We start from the raw sequence: 27,957 nt of genomic DNA, 5'->3' as shown, positions 1-27,957 counted from the left end.
TGAGCCACTGGCAGCCAGTGTTGTGTAGTAATCATCTGGAAGTACGAGTGATACCATCAGCCTACAACCTGTCAGTGTTGTGTAGTATTCATCTGGAAGTACGAGTGATACCATCAGCCTACAACCTGTCAGTGTTGTGTAGTAATCATCTGGAAGTACGAGTGATACCGTCTTCCTACAACCTGTCAGTGTTGTGTAGTAATCATCTGGAAGTACGAGTGATACCATCAGCCTACAACCTGTCAGTGTTGTGTAGTATTCATCTGGAAGTACGAGTGATACCATCAGCCTACAACCTGTCAGTGTTGTGTAGTATTCATCTGGAAGTACGAGTGATACCATCAGCCTACAATCTGTCAGTGTTGTGTAGTAGTATTCATCTGGAAGTACGAGTGATACCATCAGCCTACAACCTGTCAGTGTTGTGTAGTAGTATTAATCTGGAAGTACGAGTGATACCGTCTTCCTACAACCTGTCAGTGTTGTGTAGTAATCATCTGGAAGTACGAGTGATACCATCAGCCTACAACCTGTCAGTGTTGTTGTGTAGTAGTAATCATCTGGAAGTACGAGTGATACGGTCTTCCTACAACCTGTCAGTGTTGTGTAGTAATCATCTGGAAGTACGAGTGATACCATCAGCCTACAACCTGTCAGTGTTGTGTAGTAGTATTCATCTGGAAGTACGAGTGATACCATCAGCCTACAACCTGTCAGTGTTGTGTAAGTACGAGTGATACCATCAGCCTACAACCTGTCAGTTGTGTAGTATTCATCTGGAAGTACGAGTGATACCATCAGCCTACAACCTGTCAGTGTTGTGTAGTATTCATCTGGAAGTATGAGTGATACCATCAGCCTACAACCTGTCAGTGTTGTGTAGTAGTATTCATCTGGAAGTACGAGTGATACCATCAGCCTACAACCTGTCAGTGTTGTGTAGTATTCATCTGGAAGTACGAGTGATACCATTAGCCTACAACCTGTCAGTGTTGTGTAGTATTCATCTGGAAGTACGAGTGATACCATCAGCCTACAACCTGTCAGTGTTGTGTAGTAGTATTCATCTGGAAGTACGAGTGATACCATCAGCCTACAACCTGTCAGTGTTGTTGTGTAGTATTCATCTGGAAGTACGAGTGATACCATCAGCCTACAACCTGTCAGTGTTGTGTAGTAATCATCTGGAAGTACGAGTGATACCGTCTTCCTACAACCTGTCAGTGTTGTGTAGTAATCATCTGGAAGTACGAGGGATACCATCAGCCTACAACCTGTCAGTGTTGTGTAGTAGTATTCATCTGGAAGTACGAGTGATACCATCAGCCTACAACCTGTCAGTGTTGTGTAGTAATCATCTGGAAGTACGAGTGATACCGTCTTCCTACAACCTGTCTCTGTGTAACGTACTACAAGACAACAGCGGTTAACGAACGTAAACAGTGTTAAGAGCGTCCAGTGCTGGCTAGATTATCTTTGAGTATTTCTTAGTGTTGTCGCGTTATTAAGAATGAACCAGCAAGTACGCGTTTGGTTGAACGATGTATTGCATGTGTCGTGTACGTATGACTAATACAACTTGAAACTTGCAAGTGAATACGCCAGAACTATGGCTATTCAGAGAGATGTAGTAAGGCTCTAACCCTGTGTATATGTGTAGTAAGGCTCTAGATTCAGAGAGAAGCCATTAGTACAATGGTCTTCTGTGCTGCGTTCTACTGGTCTCTCTCCCACACTGTAGAGTCCTCTCCTCACAGTTGGAGAGACAGGGGTCAGTGACTGGTCGATCCCAGATGGGCTCTTTACAACAGCACTTCTTCTAAACACACACACACACACACACACACACACACACACACACACACACACACACACACACACACACACACACACACACACACACACACTGGAGGCATTAATGTCTTTTTCCACTCTGGGTTAAGATGGTGTTGTAGCTGCTTTGTCCCTCAGACAGACTTCACAGAGCTGTCTTTGTCCCTCAGAGTGACTTCACAGAGCTGTCTTTGTCCCTCAGAGTGACTTCACAGAGCTGTCTTTGTCCCTCAGACAGACTTCACAGAGCTGTCTTTGTCCCTCAGAGTGACTTCACAGAGCTGTCTTTGTCCCTCAGACAGACTTCACAGAGCTGTCTTTATGGGGTTATAAACACTGATTATGTTGACGATGATGAAGAAGACGATGAGGAAGGGGAGGAGGGGGGGGAGGATGAGAAGGAGGGGGGTTAGCTAGCACCTTTTCTTTCCCAAAAACATCGACAAACGCCCAATATCCTCCAGTCCATCCAGGCTGTTGTCTAACTTTGCGACGCAGAACATTAGTGACTTATCCAATAATGACTTATCAAGTAGACAATCTCTCTGGGCGTCCCACTTGGCCAAAAGCCAGGGAAAATGCAGAGCGCCAAATTCCAATAAATTACTATAAAATCAAACTTTCATGAAATCACACATGTAAGATACCAAATTAAAGCTAAACGTGCTGTGAATCCAGCCAACATGTCAGATTTCAAAATACTTTTCGGCGAAAGCAAACGATGCTATTATCTGAGGATAGCACCTCGCAAACAAAGAGAGAAAACATATTTCATCTCTGCAGGCGCAGAAATAAAAATATAAATCATCCCTTACCTTTCACGAGCTTCTTTTGTTGGCACTCCAATATGTCCCATAAACATCACAAATGGTCCTTTTGTTCGAATAATTCCGCCGATATATATCTAAAATGTATATATCTAAAATGTCAATTTATTTGGCGCGTTTGATCCAGAAAAACAGCCGGTCCCAACTTGCGCAACGTGACGACAAAATATCTCATAAGTTACCTGTAAACTTTGCCAAAACATTTCAAACTACTTTTGTAATACAACTTTAGGTCTTTTTTTACGTAAATAATCGATAACATTGAAGATGGCTGATCTGTGTTCAATACAGGAGGAAAACAAACTGAAGCCAGCTTTCTGGTCACGCGCCTCTATCTAACAGTACACTACAAGTGACCCTCATTCAAGATGGCCGTACTTCTTCATTACACAAAGCAATAACCTCAACCACTTTATAAAGACTGGTGACATCCAGTGGAAACGATAGGAACTGCAAGAAGGTCCCTTAGAAATCTGGATTCCCAATGAAATCTCATTGAAAAGAGAGTGACCTAAAAAAAACACAATCTGAATGGTTTGTCCTCTGGGTTCCGCCTGCTAAATAGGTTCTGTTATACTCACAGACATGATTCAAACGGTTTTAGAAACTTCAGAGTGGTTTTTATCCAAATCTACTAATAATATGCATATCTTATCTTCTGGTGATGAGTAGCAGGCAGTTGAATTTGGGCATGCATTTCATCCGGACGTGAAAATATTGCCCCGTCACCAAGAAGTTGTAATAGGAAGCTGAACACTACAAAGAGGAAGCTGAACACTACAGAGAGAAAGCTGAACACTACAGAGAGGAAGCTGAACACTACAGAGAGGAAGCTGAACACTACAGAGAGGAAGCTGAACACATCAAAGAGGAAGTTGAACACTACATAGAGGAAGTTGAACACAACAGAGAGGAAGCTGAACACTACAGAGAGGAAGCTGAACACAACAGAGAGGAAGCTGAACACTACAGAGAGGAAGCTGAACACAACAGAGAGGAAGCTGAACACTACAGAGAGGAAGTTGAACACTACAGAGAGGAAGCTGAACAAAACAGAAAGGAAGCTGAACACTACATAGAGGAAGTTGAACACAACAGAGGAACTATAGGGCAGAGGAAGCTGAACACTACAAAGAGGAAGCTGAACACTACAGAGAGGAAGCTGAACACTATAGAGTCCTGGTCAAATCTAGTATGGCTATACAATTATATTATTATATTTTACAGCTATACAAGTACTGGGTATATTTGGGACGAACTATTAAGCCTGTTCACTTGGCTGCTCCGTAGACCAAGCCCCAGTCTGTTGGAAAGGGGCTTTATCGGCATGGGAAACATATGTTAACATTGCCAAAGCAAGTGAAATAGATAATAAACAAAAGTGAAATATATCACAATAGATCAGGTAGAATAAAATAAAAAACAACCAGTGTTTTCCTACCACCATCTTTGAAATGCAAGAGAAAGGTCATAGCTCTAGCCATCACTCTGGTTGTAATTCCGATGGTGTCCACAAGATGGCAGCAGTATGCACAACGTTTCAGACTGATCACTTGAAGTATGAGCATACTTCGTGAAATTTAGTGTGAAGTCACCCAGGTACATTTGGGCAAATCGTGAAGGAGACATTCGCATTCAAATTAAATTTTGTCTACAAGAATATCGTCAAATCTGTATAGTTGGACTTTGATTTATCTTTTCCAGCAGTAGTAGCCATATTATAAGTTCAGCATTTGCAAAACAACCAGTTTTCATAACTTCATAACTCTGAAATCCTTATAATTTTGTCCAAAATGAACAAGGTTAGTAGCCCGTAAAGCCCAGCTCATTGGCTATCTTGCTAGCTTTGTTTGACCCCGATTGGTGCTTATTTGACAAAGATACAGTCATTCAAGTGATGGCCGCCCGAGTCATCGGCGTGCCATGAATGCATCGCTCTCTGACCAAATAGGATATACTACAGCCCTAATGAAATAGTGAAGTCTTGTTACCTTCTAGGATCTCTGAGGAAGAGATACAAACGTGATTTAATTAACCTGTTGGTGCTAGGGGGCAGTATTTTCATTTTTGGAAAAAAAACGTTCCCGTTTTAAACGGGATATTTTGTCAGGAAAAGATGCTAGAATATGAATATAATTGACAGATTTCGATAGAAAACACTCTAACGTTTCCAAAACTGTAAAGATATTGTCTGTGAGTATAACAGAACTGATGTTGCAGGCGAAAGTCTGAGAAAAATCCAATCCGGAAGTGCCCCATGTTTTGAAAGCGCTGCGTTCCAATGAGTCCCTATTGAGCTGTGAATGTACCATCAACGAGCTTACGCTTTCTACGTATTCCCCAAGGTGTCTACAGCATTGTGACATAGTTTTACGCATTTCTGTTGAAGAATAGCCGTATGCAGCCACATTGAGTAAGTGGTCACATGGTGGCTCCGAGAGAGATTCTCGCGTAAAATACAGAGATAGCCATTACTCCAATCGGTCCTACCGAAAAACTAATTGTCCAGATGGGAACATGAGCCTCCCAGGTAGATAGCCAAAATATTATTTTTTTAGGCAAAACAGCTCTGTTTGTTCTTCATGTTTGGCTGAGAATTCGCCCGGAAATTGCAGTCACCACAACACCGAAAAAGATTCCAAATTAGCTCCATAATATAACATAATCCATGGCAAACGTTGTTTAGAATCAATCCGCAAGGTGTTTTTCACATATCTATTCGATAATATATCCGTCGGGACAATTGGTTTCTCATTAGAAGCGATTGGAATAATGGCTACCTCAGTACTTTACGCAAGATTTTCTGCGGGAGACACCACATGACCACATGCTATATATGGTCCCTTACGGCTATTCTTCAACATAAATGCGTAAAACTATGTCACAATGCTGTAGACACCTTGGGGAATACATAGAAAACGTAAGCTCATTTATAGCCCATTCACAGCCATATAAGGAGTCATTGGCATGCAGGGCTTTCAAAATATGGGGCACTTCCTGGTTGGATTTTTATCTGGGTTTCGCCTGTAACATCAGTTCTGTTGCACTCACAGACAATATCTTTGCAGTTTTGGAAACGTCAGAGTGTTTTCTATCCAAAAATGAAAATACTGCCCCCTAGTTACAAAAGGTTAAAGAGATTTAGTATAGCCAATTGGAATTTGTTGTCTGTATATTTGATCATTTCATTGAGGATACCATCAACACCACAGGCCTTTTTGGGTTGAAGGGTTTTTATTTTGTCCTGTAGTTCATTCAAGGTAATTGGAGAATCCAGTGGGTTCTGGAAGTCTTTTAATAATTGAAGTTTTGTACTTGATCATGTATACATTTTTGTTGTTTGTTCTTTGTTATAGAACCAAAACCATTGGAGAAGTGGTTTATCCACACATCTCCATTTTGAACAGATAATCGTTTGTGTTGTTGTTTGTTTAGTGTTTTCCAATTTTCCAAGAAGTGCTAGAGTCTATGGATTCTTCAATTACATTGAGCTGATTTCTGACGTGCTGTTCCTTCTTTTTCCGTAGTGTATTTCTGTATTGTTTTAGTGATTCACCATAGTAAACGCGTAGACTCAGGTTCTCTGGGTCTCTATGTTTCTGTTTGGACAGGTTTCTCAATTTCTTTCTTAGATTTTTGCATTCTTCATCAAACTATTTGTCACTGTTGTTCATTGTGGGCTGACTGTGAACGCTCTGAAAGATTCTGGGTTGAGGTCAGTGATATAGTAGTCTACAGTACTACTGACAATGGACATGCTATAGGTGTACCTACCATAGGAGTCCCCTCGAAGCATACCATTGACTATGTACATACCCAGCATGCGACAGAGCTGCAGGAGTTGTGACCCGTTTTTGTTGGTTATGTTGTCATAGTTGTGCCTAGGGGAGCATATGGGGGAGGGAATGCTGTCACCTCCAGGTAGGTGTTTGACCCCCTTTGTGCTGAGAGTGTCAGGTTCTTGTCCGGTTCTGGAATTTAGGTCGCCACAGATTAGTACATGTCCCTGGGACTGGAAATGATTGATTTCCCCCTCCAGGATGGAGAAGCTGTCTTCATTAAAGTATGGGGATTCTGGTAGGTAGCCATTAGGAACACACAGGAAGACATTGTTCTCTGTTAAGATCATTTCCTTTTGAATTTCTAGCCAAATGTAAAATGTTCCTGTTTTGGACTAATTAAATGGAGTGAGTTAGGTCTGTTCTATACCAAATTAGCATATCTATACCAAATTAGCATACCCCCTGAGTGTCTTCCCTGTTTCTCACCTGGTAGTTTGGTGGATGGGACGACCAGCTCTCTGTAACCTAGAGGACAACCAGTGGGTCCATCTCCTCTGTACCACCCACCTGGTAGTGTGGTGGATGGGACTTCTAGCTCTCTGTAACCTAGAGGACAACCAGTGGGTCCATCTCCTCTGTACCACCCACCTGGTAGTGTGGTGGATGGGACTACTTGTTCTCTGTAACCTAGAGGACAACCAGTGGGTCCATCTCCTCTGTACCACACACTTGGTAGTGTGGTGAATGGGACTACCAGCTCTCTGTAACCTAGAGGACAACCAGTGGGTCCATCTCCTCTGTACCACCCACCTGGTAGTTTGGTGGATGGGACTTCTAGCTCTCTGTAACCTAGAGGACAACCAGTGGGTCCATCTCCTCTGTACCACCCACCTGGTAGTGTGGTGGATGGGACTACTTGTTCTCTGTAACCTAGAGGACAACCAGTGGGTCCATCTCCTCTGTACCACACACTTGGTAGTGTGGTGAATGGGACTACCAGCTCTCTGTAACCTAGAGGACAACCAGTGGGTCCATCTCCTCTGTACCACACACTTGGTAGTGTGGTGAATGGGACTACCAGCTCTCTGTAACCTAGAGGACAACCAGTGGGTCCATCTCCTCTGTACCACCCACCTGGTAGTTTGGTGAATGGGACTACCAGCTCTCTGTAACCTAGAGGACAACCAGTGGGTCCATCTCCTCTATACCACCCACCTGGTAGTTTGGTGGATGGGACTACCAGCTCTCTGTAACCTAGAGGACAACCAGTGGGTCCATCTCCTCTATACCACCCATTTTTCTTGTAGGATGACAATGTCTGTATTTCCGATTTCCTTGACAAAGTCCAGGTTCCTGCTCTATAGGTCAAAGGCAGATGACCTCAGGCCTTGGATATCCCAGGATGAGATAGTGAAGGCTTTGTGTTCCACAAAGTGTCCAATGTTGTTGGTCGTGAGGTTTGGCATGAGACCAGTAAGTGTGAGCAGAGCCTGCTGAGCATCTGGTACATGCCATTTGCTTGGGGTAGTGTAAGAGTGGGGGTTGGGCCTGTATGCCCGCTCACGGCATGGGCATATGTGTGACTTCCATGTTGAGGCTCTCTTTGCGGGGTTAGGGGGCATAGGTCTGATCTGGGGGGGTCTAAATGTCTCTCTCTCTCTCTCTCTCTCTCTCTCTCTCTCTCTCTCTCTCTCTCTCTCTCTCTCGCTCTCGCTCTCGCTCTCGCTCTCTCTCTCTCTCTCTCTCTCTCTCTCTCTCTCTCTCTCTCTCTCACCCTCCACACTGCAACCTGATCTTGTATCCTTCTCTAATAACACTGACATAGAGGACAACTGCTGGGTTCAGAGTAGAGTCATGTGCTTCCTCCTGGGTGTTGATCTGAAAAAATGGGTCACAGATCCGATCAAGCAGTAATGTTAAAAAACATAACTTGTTACTCATGATCATGACAGTGTTCATGGCTATTACTGACTGACAGACTGTTCCACCATGGTGGAACAGAAGCCCCGTTTATATCTGGTTCTAACATAATGGAACACAAGCCCCGTTTATACCTGCTTCTAACATAATGGAACAGAAGCCCCGTTTATACCTTCTTCTAACATGATGGAACAGAATCCCCGTTTACACCTGCTTCTAACATGATGGAACAGAAGCCCCGTTTACACCTGCTTCTAACATGATGGAACAGAAGCCCCATTTACACCTGCTTCTAACATGATGGAACAGAAGCCCCGTTTACACCTGGTTCTAACATAATGGAACAGAAGCCCCGTTTACACCTGGTTCTAACATAATGGAACAGAAGCCCCGTTTACACCTGGTCCCTGTACCTTTATATCAGGGTCTGATGGTCCCTGTATCTTTATATCAGGGTCTGATGGTCCCCTGTACCTTTATATCAGGGTCTGATGGTCCCCTGTACCTTTATATCAGGGTATAATGAGGTCTGATGGTCCCTGTATCTTTATATCAGGGTCTGATGGTCCCCTGTACCTTTATATCAGGGTATAATGAGGTCTGATGTCCCTGTATCTTTATATCAGGGTCTGATGGTCCCTGTACCTTTATATCAGGGTCTGATGGTCCCTGTACCTTTATATTTTAGGGTCTGATGGTCCCTGTACCTTTATATCAGGGTCTGATGGTACCTGTACCTTTATATCAGGGTCTGACGGTCCCTGTACCTTTATATCAGGGTCTGATGGTCCCTGTACCTTTATATCAGGGTCTGATGGTCCCTGTACCTTTATATTTTAGGGTCTGATGGTCCCTGTACCTTTATATCAGGGTCTGATGGTACCTGTACCTTTATATCAGGGTCTGACGGTCCCTGTACCTTTATATCAGGGTCTGATGGTCCCTGTACCTTTATATCAGGGTCTGACGGTCCCTGTACCTTTATATCAGGGTCTGATGGTCCCCTGTACCTTTATATCAGGGTCTGATGGTCCCCTGTACCTTTATATCAGGGTATAATGAGGCCTGATGGTCCCTGTATCTTTATATCAGGGAATAATGAGGTCTGATGGTCCCCTGTACCTTTATATCAGGGTATAATGAGGTCTGATGGTCCCCTGTACCTTTATATCAGGGTCTGATGGTCCCTGTACCTTTATATCAGGGTCTGACGGTCCCTGTACCTTTATATCAGGGTCTGATGGTCCCCTGTACCTTTATATCAGGGTCTGATGGTCCCCTGTACCTTTATATCAGGGTATAATGAGGTCTGATGGTCCCTGTGTCTTTATATCAGGGTATAATGAGGTCTGATGGGCCCCTGTACCTTTATATTTTAGGGTCTGATGGTCCCTGTATCTTTATATCAGGGTATGATGGTCCCTGTACCTTTATATCAGGGTCTGACGGTCCCTGTACCTTTATATCAGGGTCTGACGGTCCCCTGTACCTTTATATCAGGGTCTGATGGTCCCTGTACCTTTATATCAGGGTCTGATGATCCCCTGTACCTTTATATCAGGGTCTGAAGGTACCTGTACCTTTATATCAGGGTCTGATGGTCCCTGTATCTTTATATCAGGGTCTGATGGTCCCCTGTACCTTTATATCAGGGTCTGATGGTACCTGTACCTTTATATCAGGGTATAATGAGGTCTGATGGTCCCTGTACCTTTATATCAGGGTCTGACGGTACCTGTACCTTTATATCAGGGTATAATGAGGTCTGATGGTCCCTGTACCTTTATATTTTAGGGTCTGATGGTCCCTGTACCTTTATATCAGGGTCTGATGGTACCTGTACCTTTATATCAGGGTATAATGAGGTCTGATGGTCCCTGTATCTTTATATTTTAGGGTCTGATGGTCCCTGTACCTTTATATCAGGGTCTGATGGTACCTGTACCTTTATATCAGGGTATAATGAGGTCTGATTGTCCCTGTATCTTTATATCAGGGTCTGATGGTCCCCTGTACCTTTATATCAGGGTCTAATGGTACCTGTACCTTTACATCAGGGTCTGACGGTCCCTGTACCTTTATATCAGGGTATAATGAGGTCTGATGGTCCCCTGTACCTTTATATCAGGGTCTGATGGTCCCTGTACCTTTATATCAGGGTCTGACGGTCCCTGTACCTTTATATCAGGGTCTGATGGTCCCCTGTACCTTTATATCAGGGTCTGACGGTCCCCTGTACCTTTATATCAGGGTCTGATGGTCCCTGTACCTTTATATCAGGGTCTGATGGTCCCCTGTACCTTTATATCAGGGTCTAATGATACCTGTACCTTTATATCAGGGTCTGATGGTCCCTGTACCTTTATATCAGGGTCTGATGGTCCCCTGTACCTTTATATCAGGGTCTGATGGTCCCTGTACCTTTATATCAGGGTCTGATGGTCCCCTGTACCTTTATATCAGGGTCTAATGATACCTGTACCTTTATATCAGGGTCTGATGGTACCTGTACCTTTATATCAGGGTATAATGAGGTCTGATGGTCCCTGTACCTTTATAGCAGGGTCTGATGGTACCTGTACCTTTATATCAGGGTATAATGAGGTCTGATGGTCCCTGTACCTTTATATTTTAGGGTCTGATGGTCCCTGTACCTTTATATCAGGGTCTGATGGTACCTGTACCTTTATATCAGGGTATAATGAGGTCTGATGGTCCCTGTATCTTTATATTTTAGGGTCTGATGGTCCCTGTACCTTTATATCAGGTACTGATGGTACCTGTACCTTTATATCAGGGTATAATGAGGTCTGATGGTCCCTGTATCTTTATATCAGGGTCTGATGGTCCCCTGTACATTTATATCAGGGTCTGATGGTACCTGTACCTTTATATCAGGGTATGACGGTCCCTGTACCTTTATATCAGGGTATAATGAGGTCTGATGGTCCCCTGTACCTTTATATCAGGGTCTGATGGTCCCTGTACCTTTATATCAGGGTCTGATGGTCCCTGTACCTTTATATCAGGGTCTGACGGTCCCTGTACCTTTATATCAGGGTCTGACGGTCCCTGTACCTTTATATCAGGGTATAATGAGGTCTGACGGTCCCTGTACATTTATATTTTAGGGTCTGATGGTCCCTGTACCTTTATATCCGGGTCTGATGGTACCTGTATCTTTATATCAGGGTCTGATGGTACCTGTACCTTTATATCAGGGTCTGATGGTACCTGTACCTTTATATCAGGGTATAATGAGGTCTGATGGTCCCCTGTACCTTTATATTTTAGGGTCTGATGGTCCCTGTACCTTTATATCAGGGTCTGATTGTCCCTGTACCTATATATCAGGGTCTGATGGTCCCTGTAACTATATATCAGGGTCTGACGGTCCCTGTACCTTTATATCAGGGTCTGATGGTCCCTGTACCTTTATATCAGGGTATGATGGTCCCTGCACCTGTATATCAGGGTCTGATGGTCCCCTGTACCTTTATATCAGGGGCTGATGGTCCCTGTACCTTTATATCAGGGTATGATGGTCCCTGTACCTTTATATCAGGGTATGATGGTCCCTGTACCTTTATATCAGGGTCTGATGGTACCTGTATCTTTATATCAGGGTCTGATGGTACCTGTACCTTTATATCAGGGTCTGATGGTACCTGTACCTTTATATCAGGGTATAATGAGGTCTGATGGTCCCCTGTACCTTTATATTTTAGGGTCTGATGGTCCCTGTACCTTTATATCAGGGTCTGATGGTCCCTGTACCTATATATCAGGGTCTGATGGTCCCTGTACCTATATATCAGGGTCTGACGGTCCCTGTACCTTTATATCAGGGTCTGATGGTCCCTGTACCTTTATATCAGGGTCTGATGGTCCCCTGTACCTTTATATCAGGGTCTGATGGTCCCTGTACCTTTATATCAGGGTATGATGGTCCCTGTACCTGTATATCAGGGTCTGATGGTCCCTGTACCTGTATATCAGGGTATGATGGTCCCTGTACCTGTATATCAGGGTATGATGGTCCCTGTACCTTTATATCAGGGTATGATGGTCCCTGTACCTGTATATCAGGGTATGATGGTCCCTGTACCTGTATATCAGGGCATGATGGTCCCTGTACCTTTATATCAGGGTATGATGGTCCCTGTACCTTTATATCAGGGTATGATGGTCCCCTGTACCTTTATATCAGGGTATGATGGTCCCTGTACCTGTATATCAGGGTCTGATGGTCCCTGTACCTTTATTTTAGGGTATGATGGTCCCTGTACCTTTATATCAGGGTATGATGGTCCCCTGTACCTTTATATCAGGGTATGATGGTCCCTGTACCTGTATATCAGGGTCTGATGGTCCATGTACCTGTATATCAGGGTCTGATGGTCCCTGTACCTTTATATCAGGGTCTGATGGTCCCTGTACCTTTATATCAGGGTCTGATGGTCCCTGTACCTGTATATCAGGGTCTGATGGTCCCTGTACCTTTATATCAGGGTATGATGGTCCCCTGTACCTTTATATCAGGGTATAATGAGGTCTGATGGTCCCTGTACCTTTATATCAGGGTCTGATGGTCCCTGTACCTTTATATCAGGGTATGATTGCCCCTGTACCTTTATATCAGGGTATGATGGTTCCCTGTACCTTTATATTTTAGGGTCTGATGGTCCCCTGTACCTTTATATCAGGGTATGATTGCCCCTGTACCTTTATATCAGGGTATGATGGTTCCCTGTACCTTTATATCAGGGTCTGATGGTCCCCTGTACCTTTATATCAGGGTATGATTGCCCCTGTACCTTTATATCAGGGTATGATGGTTCCCTGTACCTTTATATTTTAGGGTCTGATGGTCCCCTGTACCTTTATATCAGGGTCTGATGGTCCCTGTATCTTTATATCAGGGTATGATGGTCCCTGTACCTGTATATCAGGGTCTGATGGTCCCTGTACCTGTATATCAGGGTATGATGGTCCCTGTACCTGTATATCAGGGTACGATGGTCCCTGACCTGTATATCAGGGTATGATGGTCCCTGTACCTTGTTATCAGGGTATGATGGTCCCTGTACCTGTATATCAGGGTATGATGGTCCCTGTACCTTTATATCAGGGTATGATGGTCCCTGTACCTTTATATCAGGGTATGATGGTCCCCTGTACCTTTATATCAGGGTATGATGGTCCCTGTACCTGTATATCAGGGTCTGATGGTCCCTGTACCTTTATATCAGGGTATAATGGTCCCTGTACCTTTATATCAGGGTATGATGGTCCCCTGTACCTTTATATCAGGGTATGATGGTCCCTGTACCTGTATATCAGGTCTGATGTTCCCTGTAACTGTATATCAGGGTCTGATGGTCCCTGTACCTTTATATCAGGGTCTGATGGTCCCTGTACCTTTATATCAGGGTCTGATGGTCCCTGTACCTCTATATCAGGGTCTGATGGTCCCTTTACCTTTATATCAGGGTATGATGGTCCCCTGTACCTTTATATCAGGGTATAATGAGGTCTGATGGTCCCTGTACCTTTATATCAGGGTCTGATGGTCCCTGTACCTTTATGTCAGGGTATGATGGTCCCCTCTACCTTTATATCAGGGTATGATGGTCCCTGTACCTTTATATCAGGGTATGATGGTCCCCTGTACCTTTATATTTTAGGGTCTGATGGTCCCTGTACCTTTATATCAGGGTCTGATGGTCCCTGTACCTTTATATCAGGGTCTGATGGTACCTGTACCTTTATATCAGGGTCTGATGGTCCCTGTACCTTTATATCAGGGTCTGATGGTCCCTGTACCTTTATATCAGGGTCTGATGGTCCCTGTACCTTTATATCAGGGTCTGACGGTCCCTGTACCTTTATATCAGGGTCTGATGGTCCCTGTACCTTTATATCAGGGTATAATGAGGTCTGATGGTCCCTGTATCTTTATATTTTAGGGTCTGATGGTCCCTGTACCTTTATATCAGGTACTGATGGTACCTGTACCTTTATATCAGGGTATAATGAGGTCTGATGGTCCCTGTATCTTTATATCAGGGTCTGATGGTCCCCTGTACATTTATATCAGGGTCTGATGGTACCTGTACCTTTATATCAGGGTATGACGGTCCCTGTACCTTTATATCAGGGTATAATGAGGTCTGATGGTCCCCTGTACCTTTATATCAGGGTCTGATGGTCCCTGTACCTTTATATCAGGGTCTGATGGTCCCTGTACCTTTATATCAGGGTCTGACGGTCCCTGTACCTTTATATCAGGGTCTGACGGTCCCTGTACCTTTATATCAGGGTATAATGAGGTCTGACGGTCCCTGTACCTTTATATTTTAGGGTCTGATGGTCCCTGTACCTTTATATCCGGGTCTGATGGTACCTGTATCTTTATATCAGGGTCTGATGGTACCTGTACCTTTATATCAGGGTCTGATGGTACCTGTACCTTTATATCAGGGTATAATGAGGTCTGATGGTCCCCTGTACCTTTATATTTTAGGGTCTGATGGTCCCTGTACCTTTATATCAGGGTCTGATTGTCCCTGTACCTATATATCAGGGTCTGATGGTCCCTGTAACTATATATCAGGGTCTGACGGTCCCTGTACCTTTATATCAGGGTCTGATGGTCCCTGTACCTTTATATCAGGGTATGATGGTCCCTGCACCTGTATATCAGGGTCTGATGGTCCCCTGTACCTTTATATCAGGGGCTGATGGTCCCTGTACCTTTATATCAGGGTATGATGGTCCCTGTACCTTTATATCAGGGTATGATGGTCCCTGTACCTTTATATCAGGGTCTGATGGTACCTGTATCTTTATATCAGGGTCTGATGGTACCTGTACCTTTATATCAGGGTCTGATGGTACCTGTACCTTTATATCAGGGTATAATGAGGTCTGATGGTCCCCTGTACCTTTATATTTTAGGGTCTGATGGTCCCTGTACCTTTATATCAGGGTCTGATGGTCCCTGTACCTATATATCAGGGTCTGATGGTCCCTGTACCTATATATCAGGGTCTGACGGTCCCTGTACCTTTATATCAGGGTCTGATGGTCCCTGTACCTTTATATCAGGGTCTGATGGTCCCCTGTACCTTTATATCAGGGTCTGATGGTCCCTGTACCTTTATATCAGGGTATGATGGTCCCTGTACCTGTATATCAGGGTCTGATGGTCCCTGTACCTGTATATCAGGGTATGATGGTCCCTGTACCTGTATATCAGGGTATGATGGTCCCTGTACCTTTATATCAGGGTATGATGGTCCCTGTACCTGTATATCAGGGTATGATGGTCCCTGTACCTGTATATCAGGGCATGATGGTCCCTGTACCTTTATATCAGGGTATGATGGTCCCTGTACCTTTATATCAGGGTATGATGGTCCCCTGTACCTTTATATCAGGGTATGATGGTCCCTGTACCTGTATATCAGGGTCTGATGGTCCCTGTACCTTTATTTTAGGGTATGATGGTCCCTGTACCTTTATATCAGGGTATGATGGTCCCCTGTACCTTTATATCAGGGTATGATGGTCCCTGTACCTGTATATCAGGGTCTGATGGTCCATGTACCTGTATATCAGGGTCTGATGGTCCCTGTACCTTTATATCAGGGTCTGATGGTCCCTGTACCTTTATATCAGGGTCTGATGGTCCCTGTACCTGTATATCAGGGTCTGATGGTCCCTGTACCTTTATATCAGGGTATGATGGTCCCCTGTACCTTTATATCAGGGTATAATGAGGTCTGATGGTCCCTGTACCTTTATATCAGGGTCTGATGGTCCCTGTACCTTTATATCAGGGTATGATTGCCCCTGTACCTTTATATCAGGGTATGATGGTTCCCTGTACCTTTATATTTTAGGGTCTGATGGTCCCCTGTACCTTTATATCAGGGTATGATTGCCCCTGTACCTTTATATCAGGGTATGATGGTTCCCTGTACCTTTATATCAGGGTCTGATGGTCCCCTGTACCTTTATATCAGGGTATGATTGCCCCTGTACCTTTATATCAGGGTATGATGGTTCCCTGTACCTTTATATTTTAGGGTCTGATGGTCCCCTGTACCTTTATATCAGGGTCTGATGGTCCCTGTATCTTTATATCAGGGTATGATGGTCCCTGTACCTGTATATCAGGGTCTGATGGTCCCTGTACCTGTATATCAGGGTATGATGGTCCCTGTACCTGTATATCAGGGTACGATGGTCCCTGACCTGTATATCAGGGTATGATGGTCCCTGTACCTTGTTATCAGGGTATGATGGTCCCTGTACCTGTATATCAGGGTATGATGGTCCCTGTACCTTTATATCAGGGTATGATGGTCCCTGTACCTTTATATCAGGGTATGATGGTCCCCTGTACCTTTATATCAGGGTATGATGGTCCCTGTACCTGTATATCAGGGTCTGATGGTCCCTGTACCTTTATATCAGGGTATAATGGTCCCTGTACCTTTATATCAGGGTATGATGGTCCCCTGTACCTTTATATCAGGGTATGATGGTCCCTGTACCTGTATATCAGGTCTGATGTTCCCTGTAACTGTATATCAGGGTCTGATGGTCCCTGTACCTTTATATCAGGGTCTGATGGTCCCTGTACCTTTATATCAGGGTCTGATGGTCCCTGTACCTCTATATCAGGGTCTGATGGTCCCTTTACCTTTATATCAGGGTATGATGGTCCCCTGTACCTTTATATCAGGGTATAATGAGGTCTGATGGTCCCTGTACCTTTATATCAGGGTCTGATGGTCCCTGTACCTTTATGTCAGGGTATGATGGTCCCCTCTACCTTTATATCAGGGTATGATGGTCCCTGTACCTTTATATCAGGGTATGATGGTCCCCTGTACCTTTATATTTTAGGGTCTGATGGTCCCTGTACCTTTATATCAGGGTCTGATGGTCCCTGTACCTTTATATCAGGGTCTGATGGTACCTGTACCTTTATATCAGGGTCTGATGGTCCCTGTACCTTTATATCAGGGTCTGATGGTCCCTGTACCTTTATATCAGGGTCTGATGGTCCCTGTACCTTTATATCAGGGTCTGACGGTCCCTGTACCTTTATATCAGGGTCTGATGGTCCCTGTACCTTTATATCAGGGTCTGACGGTCCCTGTACCTTTATATCAGGGTCTGATGGTCTCCTGTACCTTTATATCAGGGTCTGATGGTCCCCTGTACCTTTATATCAGGGAATAATGAGGTCTGATGGTCCCCTGTACCTTTATATCAGGGTATAATGAGGTCTGATGGTCCCCTGTACCTTTATATCAGGGTCTGATGGTCCCTGTACCTTTATATCAGGGTCTGACGGTCCCTGTACCTTTATATCAGGGTCTGATGGTCCCCTGTACCTTTATATCAGGGTCTGATGGTCCCCTGTACCTATATATAAGGGTATAATGAGGTCTGATGGTCCCTGTATCTTTATATCAGGGTATAATGAGGTCTGATGGTCCCCTGTACCTTTATATCAGGGTATAATGAGGTCTGATGGTCCCTTGTACCTTTATATTTTAGGGTCTGATGGTCCCTGTATCTTTATATCAGGGTATGATGGTCCCTGTACCTTTATATCAGGGTCTGATGGTCCCTGTACCTTTATATCAGGGTCTGATGGTCCCTGTACCTTTATATCAGGGTCTGATGGTCCCCTGTACCTTTATATCAGAGTCTGACGGTCCCCTGTACCTTTATATCAGGGTCTGATGGTCCCTGTACCTCTATATCAGGGTCTGATGGTCCCTTTACCTTTATATCATGGTATGATGGTCCCCTGTACCTTTATATCAGGGTATAATGAGGTCTGATGGTCCCTGTACCTTTATATCAGGGTCTGATGGTCCCTGTACCTGTATATCAGGGTCTGATGGTCCCTGTACCTTTATATCAGGGTATGATGGTCCCCTGTACCTTTATATCAGGGTATAATGAGGTCTGATGGTCCCTGTACCTTTATATCAGGGTCTGATGGTCCCTGTACCTTTATATCAGGGTCTGATGGTCCCCTGTACCTTTATATCAGGGTATGATTGCCCCTGTACCTTTATATCAGGGTATGATGGTTCCCTGTACCTTTATATTTTAGGGTCTGATGGTCCCCTGTACCTTTATATCAGGGTCTGATGGTCCCTGTATCTTTATATCAGGGTATGATGGTCCCTGTACCTGTATATCAGGGTCTGATGGTCTCTGTACCTGTATATCAGGGTATGATGGTCCCTGTACCTGTATATCAGGGTACGATGGTCCCTGACCTGTATATCAGGGTATGATGGTCCCTGTACCTTGTTATCAGGGTATGATGGTCCCTGTACCTGTATATCAGGGTATGATGGTCCCTGTACCTGTATATCAGGGTATGATGGTCCCTGTACCTTTATATCAGGGTATGATGGTCCCTGTACCTTTATATCAGGGTATGATGGTCCCCTGTACCTTTATATCAGGGTATGATGGTCCCTGTACCTGTATATCAGGGTCTGATGGTCCCTGTACCTTTATATCAGGGTATAATGGTCCCTGTACCTTTATATCAGGGTATGATGGTCCCCTGTACCTTTATATCAGGGTATGATGGTCCCTGTACCTGTATATCAGGTCTGATGGTCCCTGTAACTGTATATCAGGGTCTGATGGTCCCTGTACCTTTATATCAGGGTCTGATGGTCCCTGTACCTTTATATCAGGGTCTGATGGTCCCTGTACCTCTATATCAGGGTCTGATGGTCCCTTTACCTTTATATCAGGGTATGATGGTCCCCTGTACCTTTATATCAGGGTATAATGAGGTCTGATGGTCCCTTTACCTTTATATCAGGGTCTGATGGTCCATGTACCTTTATGTCAGGGTATGATGGTCCCCTCTACCTTTATATCAGGGTATGATGGTCCCTGTACCTTTATATCAGGGTATGATGGTCCCCTGTACCTTTATATTTTAGGGTCAGATGGTCCCTGTACCTTTATATCAGGGTCTGATGGTCCCTGTACCTTTATATCAGGGTCTGATGGTACCTGTACCTTTATATCAGGGTCTGATGGTCCCTGTACCTTTATATCAGGGTCTGATGGTCCCTGTACCTTTATATCAGGGTCTGATGGTCCCTGTACCTTTATATCAGGGTCTGACGGTCCCTGTACCTTTATATCAGGGTCTGATGGTCCCTGTACCTTTATATCAGGGTCTGACGGTCCCTGTACCTTTATATCAGGGTCTGATGGTCTCCTGTACCTTTATATCAGGGTCTGATGGTCCCCTGTACCTTTATATCAGGGAATAATGAGGTCTGATGGTCCCCTGTACCTTTATATCAGGGTATAATGAGGTCTGATGGTCCCCTGTACCTTTATATCAGGGTCTGATGGTCCCTGTACCTTTATATCAGGGTCTGACGGTCCCTGTACCTTTATATCAGGGTCTGATGGTCCCCTGTACCTTTATATCAGGGTCTGATGGTCCCCTGTACCTATATATAAGGGTATAATGAGGTCTGATGGTCCCTGTATCTTTATATCAGGGTATAATGAGGTCTGATGGTCCCCTGTACCTTTATATCAGGGTATAATGAGGTCTGATGGTCCCTTGTACCTTTATATTTTAGGGTCTGATGGTCCCTGTATCTTTATATCAGGGTATGATGGTCCCTGTACCTTTATATCAGGGTCTGATGGTCCCTGTACCTTTATATCAGGGTCTGATGGTCCCCTGTACCTTTATATCAGAGTCTGACGGTCCCCTGTACCTTTATATCAGGGTCTGATGGTCCCTGTACCTTTATATCAGGGTATAATGAGGTCTGATGGTCCCTGTATCTTTATATTTTAGGGTCTGATGGTCCCTGTACCTTTATATCAGGGTCTGATGGTCCCCTGTACCTTTATATCAGAGTCTGACGGTCCCCTGTACCTTTATATCAGGGTCTGACGGTCCCTGTACCTTTATATCAGGGTCTGATGGTCTCCTGTACCTTTATATCAGGGCATGATGGTCCCTGTACCTTTATATCAGGGTATGATGGTCCCTGTACCTTTATATCAGGGTCTGATGGTCCCTGTACCTTTATATCAGGGTCTGATGGTCCCCTGTACCTTTATATCAGGGTCTAATGATACCTGTACCTTTATATCAGGGTCTGATGGTACCTGTACCTTTATATCAGGGTATAATGAGGTCTGATGGTCCCTGTACCTTTATAGCAGGGTCTGATGGTACCTGTACCTTTATATCAGGGTATAATGAGGTCTGATGGTCCCTGTACCTTTATATTTTAGGGTCTGATGGTCCCTGTACCTTTATATCAGGGTCTGATGGTACCTGTACCTTTATATCAGGGTATAATGAGGTCTGATGGTCCCTGTATCTTTATATTTTAGGGTCTGATGGTCCCTGTACCTTTATATCAGGTACTGATGGTACCTGTACCTTTATATCAGGGTATAATGAGGTCTGATGGTCCCTGTATCTTTATATCAGGGTCTGATGGTCCCCTGTACCTTTATATCAGGGTCTGATGGTACCTGTACCTTTATATGGGGCGGCAGGGTAGCCTAGTGGTTAGAGCGTTGGACTAGTAACTGGAAGGTTGCGAGTTCAAACCCCCGAGCTGACAAGGTACAAATCTGTCGTTCTGCCCCTGAACAGGCAGTTAACCCACTGTTCCCAGGCCGTCATTGAAAATAAGAATTTGTTCTTAACTGACTTGCCTGGTTAAATAAAGGTAAAATAAATAAATAAAAAAAATATCAGGGTATGACGGTCCCTGTACCTTTATATCAGGGTATAATGAGGTCTGATGGTCCCCTGTACCTTTATATCAGGGTCTGATGGTCCCTGTACCTTTATATCAGGGTCTGATGGTCCCTGTACCTTTATATCAGGGTCTGACGGTCCCTGTACCTTTATATCAGGGTCTGACGGTCCCTGTACCTTTATATCAGGGTATAATGAGGTCTGACGGTCCCTGTACCTTTATATTTTAGGGTCTGATGGTCCCTGTACCTTTATATCAGGGTCTGATGGTACCTGTATCTTTATTTCAGGGTCTGATGGTACCTGTACCTTTATATCAGGGTCTGATGGTACCTGTACCTTTATATCAGGGTATAATGACGTCTGATGGTCCCCTGTACCTTTATATTTTAGGGTCTGATACCCTGTACCTTTATATCAGGGTCTGATTGTCCCTGTACCTATATATCAGGGTCTGATGGTCCCTGTAACTATATATCAGGGTCTGACGGTCCCTGTACCTTTATATCAGGGTCTGATGGTCCCTGTACCTTTATATCAGGGTATGATGGTCCCTGCACCTGTATATCAGGGTCTGATGGTCCCCTGTACCTTTAAATCAGGGGCTGATGGTCCATGTACCTTTATATCAGGGTATGATGGTCCCTGTACCTTTATATCAGGGTCTGATGGTACCTGTATCTTTATATCAGGGTCTGATGGTACCTGTACCTTTATATCAGGGTCTGATGGTACCTGTACCTTTATATCAGGGTATAATGAGGTCTGATGGTCCCCTGTACCTTTATATTTTAGGGTCTGATGGTCCCTGTACCTTTATATCAGGGTCTGATGGTCCCTGTACCTATATATCAGGGTCTGATGGTCCCTGTACCTATATATCAGGGTCTGATGGTCCCTGTACCTTTATATCAGGGTCTGATGGTCCCCTGTACCTTTATATCAGGGTCTGATGGTCCCTGTACCTTTATATCAGGGTATGATGGTCCCCTGTACCTTTATATCAGGGTCTGATGGTCCCTGTACCTTTATATCAGGGTATGATGGTCCCTGTACCTGTATATCAGGGTCTGATGGTCCCTGTACCTGTATATCAGGGTATGATGGTCCCTGTACCTGTATATCAGGGTATGATGGTCCCTGTACCTTTATATCAGGGTATGATGGTCCCTGTACCTGTATATCAGGGCATGATGGTCCCTGTACCTTTATATCAGGGTATGATGGTCCCTGTACCTTTATATCAGGGTATGATGGTCCCCTGTACCTTTATATCAGGGTATGATGGTCCCTGTACCTGTATATCAGGGTCTGATGGTCCCTGTACCTTTATTTTAGGGTATGATGGTCCCTGTACCTTTATATCAGGGTATGATGGTCCCCTGTACCTTTTTATCAGGGTATGATGGTCCCTATACCTGTATATCAGGGTCTGATGGTCCATGTACCTGTATATCAGGGTCTGATGGTCCCTGTACCTTTATATCAGGGTCTGATGGTCCCTGTACCTTTATATCAGGGTCTGATGGTCCCTGTACCTGTATATCAGGGTCTGATGGTCCCTGTACCTTTATATCAGGGTATGATGGTCCCCTGTACCTTTATATCAGGGTATAATGAGGTCTGATGGTCCCTGTACCTTTATATCAGGGTCTGATGGTCCCTGTACCTTTATATCAGGGTCTGATGGTCCCCTGTACCTTTATATCAGGGTATGATTGCCCCTGTACCTTTATATCAGGGTATGATGGTTCCCTGTACCTTTATATTTTAGGGTCTGATGGTCCCCTGTACCTTTATATCAGGGTCTGATGGTCCCTGTATCTTTATATCAGGGTATGATGGTCCCTGTACCAGTATATCAGGGTCTGATGGTCCCTGTACCTGTATATCAGGGTATGATGGTCCCTGTACCTGTATATCAGGGTACGATGGTCCCTGACCTGTATATCAGGGTATGATGGTCCCTGTACCTTGTTATCAGGGTATGATGGTCCCTGTACCTGTATATCAGGGTATGATGGTCCCTGTACCTGTATATCAGGGTATGATGGTCCCTGTACCTTTATATCAGGGTATGATGGTCCCTGTACCTTTATATCAGGGTATGATGGTCCCCTGTACCTTTATATCAGGGTATGATGGTCCCTGTACCTGTATATCAGGGTCTGATGGTCCCTGTACCTTTATATCAGGGTATAATGGTCCCTGTACCTTTATATCAGGGTATGATGGTCCCTGTATCTTTATATCAGGGTATGATGGTCCCTGTACCTGTATATCAGGGTCTGATGGTCCCTGTACCTTTATATCAGGGTCTGATGGTCCCTGTACCTTTATATCAGGGTCTGATGGTCCCTGTACCTGTATATCAGGGTCTGATGGTCCCTGTACCTTTATATCAGGGTATGATGGTCCCCTGTACCTTTATATCAGGGTATAATGAGGTCTGATGGTCCCTGTACCTTTATATCAGGGTCTGATGGTCCCTGTACCTTTATATCAGGGTCTGATGGTCCCCTGTACCTTTATATCAGGGTATGATTGCCCCTGTACCTTTATATCAGGGTATGATGGTTCCCTGTACCTTTATATTTTAGGGTCTGATGGTCCCCTGTACCTTTATATCAGGGTCTGATGGTCCCTGTATCTTTATATCAGGGTATGATGGTCCCTGTACCTGTATATCAGGGTCTGATGGTCCCTGTACCTGTATATCAGGGTATGATGGTCCCTGTACCTGTATATCAGGGTACGATGGTCCCTGACCTGTATATCAGGGTATGATGGTCCCTGTACCTTGTTATCAGGGTATGATGGTCCCTGTACCTGTATATCAGGGTATGATGGTCCCTGTACCTGTATATCAGGGTATGATGGTCCCTGTACCTTTATATCAGGGTATGATGGTCCCTGTACCTTTATATCAGGGTATGATGGTCCCCTGTACCTTTATATCAGGGTATGATGGTCCCTGTACCTGTATATCAGGGTCTGATGGTCCCTGTACCTTTATATCAGGGTATAATGGTCCCTGTACCTGTATATCAGGGTCTGATGGTCCCTGTACCTTTATATCAGGGTATAATGGTCCCTGTACCTTTATATCAGGGTATGATGGTCCCCTGTACCTTTATATCAGGGTATGATGGTCCCTGTACCTGTATATCAGGTCTGATGGTCCCTGTAACTGTATATCAGGGTCTGATGGTCCCTGTACCTTTATATCAGGGTCTGATGGTCCCTGTACCTTTATATCAGGGTCTGATGGTCCCTGTACCTCTATATCAGGGTCTGATGGTCCCTTTACCTTTATATCAGGGTATGATGGTCCCCTGTACCTTTATATCAGGGTATAATGAGGTCTGATGGTCCCTGTACCTTTATATCAGGGTCTGATGGTCCCTGTACCTTTATGTCAGGGTATGATGGTCCCCTCTACCTTTATATCAGGGTATGATGGTCCCTGTACCTTTATATCAGGGTATGATGGTCCCCTGTACCTTTATATTTTAGGGTCTGATGGTCCCTGTACCTTTATATCAGGGTCTGATGGTCCCTGTACCTTTATATCAGGGTCTGATGGTACCTGTACCTTTATATCAGGGTCTGATGGTCCCTGTACCTTTATATCAGGGTCTGATGGTCCCTGTACCTTTATATCAGGGTCTGACGGTCCCTGTACCTTTATATCAGGGTCTGATGGTCCCTGTACCTTTATATCAGGGTCTGACGGTCCCTGTACCTTTATATCAGGGTCTGATGGTCCCTGTACCTTTATATCAGGGTCTGATGGTCCCTGTACCTTTATATCAGGGTATAATGAGGTCTGATGGTCCCTGTACCTTTGTATCAGGGTCTGATGGTCCCTGTACCTTTATGTCAGGGTATGATGGTCCCCTCTACCTTTATATCAGGGTATGATGGTCCCTGTACCTTTATATCAGGGTATGATGGTCCCCTGTACCTTTATATTTTAGGGTCTGATGGTCCCTGTACCTTTATATCAGGGTCTGATGGTCCCTGTACCTTTATATCAGGGTCTGATGGTACCTGTACCTTTATATCAGGGTCTGATGGTCCCTGTACCTTTATATCAGGGTCTGATGGTCCCTGTACCTTTATATCAGGGTCTGATGGTCCCTGTACCTTTATATCAGGGTCTGACGGTCCCTGTACCTTTATATCAGGGTCTGATGGTCCCTGTACCTTTATATCAGGGTCTGACGGTCCCTGTACCTTTATATCAGGGTCTGATGGTCCCTGTACCTTTATATCAGGGTCTGATGGTCCCTGTACCTTTATATCAGGGTCTGACGGTCCCTGTACCTTTATATCAGGGTCTGATGGTCTCCTGTACCTTTATATCAGGGTCTGATGGTCCCCTGTACCTTTATATCAGGGAATAATGAGGTCTGATGGTCCCCTGTACCTTTATATCAGGGTATAATGAGGTCTGATGGTCCCCTGTACCTTTATATCAGGGTCTGATGGTCCCTGTACCTTTATATCAGGGTCTGACGGTCCCTGTACCTTTATATCAGGGTCTGATGGTCCCCTGTACCTTTATATCAGGGTCTGATGGTCCCCTGTACCTATATATAAGGGTATAATGAGGTCTGATGGTCCCTGTATCTTTATATCAGGGTATAATGAGGTCTGATGGTCCCCTGTACCTTTATATCAGGGTATAATGAGGTCTGATGGTCCCTTGTACCTTTATATTTTAGGGTCTGATGGTCCCTGTATCTTTATATCAGGGTATGATGGTCCCTGTACCTTTATATCAGGGTCTGATGGTCCCTGTACCTTTATATCAGGGTCTGATGGTCCCTGTACCTTTATATCAGGGTCTGATGGTCCCCTGTACCTTTATATCAGAGTCTGACGGTCCCCTGTACCTTTATATCAGGGTCTGATGGTCCCTGTACCTCTATATCAGGGTCTGATGGTCCCTTTACCTTTATATCAGGGTATGATGGTCCCCTGTACCTTTATATCAGGGTATAATGAGGTCTGATGGTCCCTGTACCTTTATATCAGGGTCTGATGGTCCCTGTACCTTTATGTCAGGGTATGATGGTCCCCTCTACCTTTATATCAGGGTATGATGGTCCCTGTACCTTTATATCAGGGTATGATGGTCCCCTGTACCTTTATATTTTAGGGTCTGATGGTCCCTGTACCTTTATATCAGGGTCTGATGGTCCCTGTACCTTTATATCAGGGTCTGATGGTACCTGTACCTTTATATCAGGGTCTGATGGTCCCTGTACCTTTATATCAGGGTCTGATGGTCCCTGTACCTTTATATCAGGGTCTGATGGTCCCTGTACCTTTATATCAGGGTCTGACGGTCCCTGTACCTTTATATCAGGGTCTGATGGACCCTGTACCTTTATATCAGGGTCTGACGGTCCCTGTACCTTTATATCAGGGTCTGATGGTCCCTGTACCTTTATATCAGGGTCTGATGGTCCCTGTACCTTTATATCAGGGTATAATGAGGTCTGATGGTCCCTGTACCTTTATATCAGGGTCTGATGGTCCCTGTACCTTTATATCAGGGTCTGATGGTCCCTGTACCTTTATATCAGGGTATAATGAGGTCTGATGGTCCCTGTACCTTTATATCAGGGTCTGATGGTCCCTGTACCTTTATGTCAGGGTATGATGGTCCCCTCTACCTTTATATCAGGGTATGATGGTCCCTGTACCTTTATATCAGGGTATGATGGTCCCCTGTACCTTTATATTTTAGGGTCTGATGGTCCCTGTACCTTTATATCAGGGTCTGATGGTCCCTGTACCTTTATATCAGGGTCTGACGGTCCCTGTACCTTTATATCAGGGTCTGATGGTCCCTGTACCTTTATATCAGGGTCTGACGGTCCCTGTACCTTTATATCAGGGTCTGATGGTCCCTGTACCTATATATAAGGGTATAATGAGGTCTGATGGTCCCCTGTACCTTTATATCAGGGTATAATGAGGTCTGATGGTCCCCTGTACCTTTATATCAGGGTATAATGAGGTCTGATGGTCCCCTGTACCTTTATATCAGGGTCTGATGGTCCCTGTACCTTTATATCAGGGTCTGACGGTCCCTGTACCTTTATATCAGGGTCTGATGGTCCCCTGTACCTTTATATCAGGGTCTGATGGTCCCCTGTACCTATATATAAGGGTATAATGAGGTCTGATGGTCCCTGTATCTTTATATCAGGGTATAATGAGGTCTGATGGTCCCCTGTACCTTTATATCAGGGTATAATGAGGTCTGATGGTCCCTTGTACCTTTATATTTTAGGGTCTGATGGTCCCTGTATCTTTATATCAGGGTATGATGGTCCCTGTACCTTTATATCAGGGTCTGATGGTCCCTGTACCTTTATATCAGGGTCTGATGGTCCCTGTACCTTTATATCAGGGTCTGATGGTCCCCTGTACCTTTATATCAGAGTCTGACGGTCCCCTGTACCTTTATATCAGGGTCTGATGGTCCCTGTACCTCTATATCAGGGTCTGATGGTCCCTTTACCTTTATATCAGGGTATGATGGTCCCCTGTACCTTTATATCAGGGTATAATGAGGTCTGATGGTCCCTGTACCTTTATATCAGGGTCTGATGGTCCCTGTACCTTTATGTCAGGGTATGATGGTCCCCTCTACCTTTATATCAGGGTATGATGGTCCCTGTACCTTTATATCAGGGTATGATGGTCCCCTGTACCTTTATATTTTAGGGTCTGATGGTACCTGTACCTTTATATCAGGGTCTGA

This window comes from Oncorhynchus clarkii, chromosome 15 (assembly GCF_045791955.1).
Source record: "Oncorhynchus clarkii lewisi isolate Uvic-CL-2024 chromosome 15, UVic_Ocla_1.0, whole genome shotgun sequence".
Lineage (NCBI taxonomy): Eukaryota > Metazoa > Chordata > Actinopteri > Salmoniformes > Salmonidae > Oncorhynchus > Oncorhynchus clarkii.
Note: the sequence above shows the minus strand (reverse complement) of the source record.